Source organism: Pistacia vera, unplaced genomic scaffold, assembly GCF_008641045.1.
Source record: "Pistacia vera cultivar Batoury unplaced genomic scaffold, PisVer_v2 Contig656, whole genome shotgun sequence".
In the NCBI taxonomy this organism is placed as follows: domain Eukaryota; kingdom Viridiplantae; phylum Streptophyta; class Magnoliopsida; order Sapindales; family Anacardiaceae; genus Pistacia; species Pistacia vera.
The window spans coordinates 1,962,185-1,966,497 of record NW_022196508.1 but is presented as its reverse complement, the minus strand read 5'-3'; the positions used below and the strand labels follow the sequence as shown (position 1 = coordinate 1,966,497).

Here is a 4,313-nt window from a genome sequence, read left to right as displayed (position 1 = left end):
ATAGAGAAAGATAGTCAATCAACTTATAACTTCTTGGAGTGTTAAGCATTTTCTCGTAATATTTTTCAAACACTTTTGAACTTACATTAACTCTAGGCATATCTTGTGTTGATTTTGATTCAAATTTGCAGTTTCAACTTTGTTGTCTTTTTCCGTCCGTTATTTGTTCTTCTTTAGTCGTCTGTGCCTAATGCTCGAGGACGAGCATACCTAAGTTTGGGGGTATTCTAGCCGATCGGACTCGGTTATGCATGGATTCGGAACCCTTGGCCATGTGAGTATATAATCTCTCTCTCTCGGGTACTCGGGTATAGCCCTCATCCGCATGCACTCTCACGGGCTACACCACTTCTCTATCTGATACTCATGCCGCTCTCTCAATGCGGCGTACATGCGGGAATACTCTACCCATTACTCACGGGTTCCCCATCGCACAACCTACTCTATTCTGTTTCTCTTAACTCTTAAAGTAGCTTATACTCACATTCTTTACTATATCTCAAGCTACATCTTACTGCTTAAGTGCATAAACAATTGTGTAGAACTAGCTCATGCTCACTAATGCACTAATGAAATGCCAACTACAATATTTCCCCAAAACCGTTATTCTGCACAGGTCACACTAAAAAGACCATAACTTTCGTTATACACCTCTGATTGCTACGGTTCTGGTCTCGTTTCAAAGATTAGAAACAGGGCTACAACTTCTATGTTTTGATCTCAACCCAGTTCAAACCGTAATACCCAAAAATTACTTAGAAAGTTACGGCAGTGACAGGGCAGATTTCACTTAGGCATTTCCTCAAACAACTCATGTGCATATAAACACTCTACTAAAATTAGTACTATCCTTCATTCTCTAGCCATCCAAAATGGGGAAAAAATCCCTCAATTACTCATAAACCCTGACAAGGAAGGAACTTCCAAAAAGGTTTACACACATCTCTCAAACTTCATCTCAAACTCCATTTCTCAATACACATCAAAACACTTCTCATACATGGAATCTATCCAACAACTACAAAATAGCTACTCATCTCAAATCAATTTCTCATCAAGCATACTATATACTGATATATGCATACATCTCTACTCAAAAACTTATACAAAACTCAAGTTGGTAGGATTTACTTACCTTGTGCAAATATGACTCCTTTAGCACTTTTCCTTCCCTTTGTGGTCTTGTCTCCTCTCTACAACTCAAAACAACCACAAGGACAGCAACAACCTAATAAGACTTCACTATATTTATAAGAAAATTCACATCTAAAGCATGAATTCTTACCTTAGGATGCTTTAGATGAAATCTCTACTCAAAACCCCTCTTAAATCCCTTAGAAATCTTGGAAGATTGGATGGAGAAATTGAGAGAAAATGGGCAAATGGAAGAGGCGGTAGAATGAAGAAATAAAGGGTTTCTCTACACTTAACCCTTTTTAGTTCATATTATAAGTATCATTTCCCATTTTGCCCTTGCCCTTTCTTAGAAATTCCATTTATATCCTTTAATTCTTTACAAATACACCCCCATCCAAACACAATCTCTACTAAATTTCCTTTCATTTTACTCCCCACTTTTCCTTCTAATTAGGGGTAGAATGGTCATTGTGTCCCAAAAGAAGAATTCTCTAGAAAACTCAAGAAACTTTGTATTAGGCTCGTCGCCGCGGCGAAGCATTTTTCGTCGCCTCGGCGAAATAGGGCAGAACCTACCCTTGGTGCAACTCCTTCTCCTCGCCGTGGCGAAGCTCCTTCTTCGCCCCGGCGAAGATTGGATTTCCAACTTCACCAAAACTCAACCAATTTCAAGGCAACAATTCAACCAACTCAACATACAAACTCAATTAAAGTTGAAACAATAAACTTTTAACTAATACAGCAAATCTTAAATACGTACCTCAAGTGGGATATTACAGTAACTCACTTTTGGGTTAGGGTTTTGATGTAATTGGGATTTTAATGTCTAATCAATAAATTGATGTTGCTTTTACATTCTATTGCATGGATTGTGTATTTCCTCTTGTTTTTATTGAAATTACTTGTTGAGCATGATGAGACTGAGAAGTGAATCATGTATTAGCCTCTTAGGGTATATGCCATTGATTTACTGAATGCTAGAGATAGGTTTGAGAATCCATGAAATCAATGTGGGATTCCATTTAGCTTAACGGACTTGGAACTATTAACCTTCAATTTGTTGGGTGTGAAAGCTTAATAGGGATAAGTAGGGAAACATAGCCTGAGAAGGTATGTTTTACATGTTAGGGTGTGTGATTTATAATCCTTGCATGTGAATGTAGAAGTAATAGAAATCATAGATTAATTCATAAAATCCTCGTGAAATCAAAACCCTAACCGGTTTGTTTTAATTGATATTTCTCCTGAATTGATTTCGCTATCATTAATTAGCTTTTAAATTACGTAGTGGATTTTATTTTAACTTTAGCTTGATTTTTCTCTCGCAAATCCAAACATCTTTCGTGTACTCCAACTTGATACAAAACTAGGAAAATTAGTGCTTAACACGCAATCCTCGTGGGAACAATACTCTACTTATCACTTTATTACTTTTTGCGACTAGTGCACTTGCTACACATTGCATGTTGTAAAATCAACGCATCAAGTTTTTGACGCCGTTGCCGGGGATTAATTTTGTGTTAATATTGAACTTTTCTGGTTTTAGCTAGATTGGAGTTTAATTTTAGTTTTAATTGTTTTCTAGTTTAATTTTGCTGTTTCTTTTCTGTTCGCTTGTGATCTCACGCTCTCTTTCTATCTGTGTGGTTCATGCGAAGAGCTAGACGTCATCTAGTGGTTCCTATTGATCCAGAGATTGAAAGAACTGTAAGAAGACTTAACAGAGAGAGAAGAGAACTAGAAGCGATAGTGATTGAGATGGCTGAAACCAGAACTTTGAGGGAATTCTCAGTTCCCTCCATTGATGGTAGTGGTCCAAGTATCACTAGACCACAGATGCAGGCAAACAATTTTGAAATAAAGCCGACAATCATCCAAATGATACAACAGCTGGTATAATTTAGGGGAGATCTGAAAGAAGACCCAAATTCACACATTGCAAACTTCTTAGAGATCTGCGATACCTTCAAATCAAATGGAGTTTCAGACGATGCCATTAGATTAAGATTATTTCCTTTTTCATTAAGGGATAAAGCAAAGGGATGGTTAATGGCATTTCTAGCAGGAACAATCACAACTTGGAATGAATTGGCTCAAAAGTTCCTGACTAAATACTTTTCTCCAGCGAAATCTGTAAAGATGAGAAATAATATCACATCATTTCTCCAGGAAGAAAATGAATCACTTTATGAAGCATGGGAGAGATATAAGGAATTGTTGAGAAAGTGTCCACACCATGCTTTGCTTGTTTGGATGCAAGTCCAAACTTTCTATAATGGGTTGCTAACAAATGTGCAAACAATGGTGGATACAACAAGTGGAGGAGCATTGCAAAACAAGACACCTGAAGAAGCATATGAGTTACTTGAAGTCCTGGCTAGTAACAACTATCAGAGACCCAATGAAAGAATTCATCCAAAGAAGTCTACGGGTATTCATGAAGTTGATGCTTACATGACCATTTCAGCCCAACTGACAGCACTTCAGAAACAATTAGGAGGTATGCAAGTAAATTCAATTCAAACACCTCAAGTAACATGTGATTTTTGTGCAGGTAACCATGCGAGCATTGAATGCCAAGGAGGGAACACTTTTTCTTCAGCATCTTCATCATCTGAACAAGTCAATTATTTGGCTAGGAATCAGAGACAACAGAACAATCCTTCCTCCAACACGTACAATCTTGGTTGGAGAAATCATTCAAACTTGTCCTAGGGCAATCAAAACATTCAAAACAATCAAAATCATCAGAATAACCAATGGAATCAAAGAACAATGCCAAACAATCAAGTGGGGGTGAATAATCAACCAGGGGATCAAAGGGTTTCGAAGTTGGAAGATATGTTTGGAAAGTTCATGCAAGAAACCATAGGTTTTATGAGTGAGACGCGGGCGAATTTCAGAAACCAAGGGGCGTCCATTCGAAACTTGGAAGTACAGATGGGTCAAATAGCTGAAAAGCTGAATAAGCGACCTCAAGGTTCCCTACCAAGTAACACAGTGACAAATCCACATAAGCAAGCAAATGCAATAACTTTATGGAGTGGATCCGTTTTGGAAGAGGTTGATCAAAGAGGGAAAGAAGAGAGCCCACCAAAAGAAAGGGAAGATTCTGATGAAGAAGTTGAAGAAGAAATCATTATTGAGGAAGAGCCGAAGAATCTCTAAGAAGAAGA

At 37.8% G+C, this 4,313-nt stretch overlaps 1 non-coding gene across 1 annotated transcript; it reads right to left on the bottom strand.

Moving 5' to 3' along the window:
* Nucleotides 1–3,273: 3,273 nt before the first annotated feature.
* LOC116112214 lies at nucleotides 3,274–3,380 on the bottom strand. Its single transcript, XR_004125186.1, has one exon. It is a non-coding gene; the product is annotated as a small nucleolar RNA R71 (small nucleolar RNA).
* Between the last annotated feature and the right edge of the window lie 933 nt (nucleotides 3,381–4,313).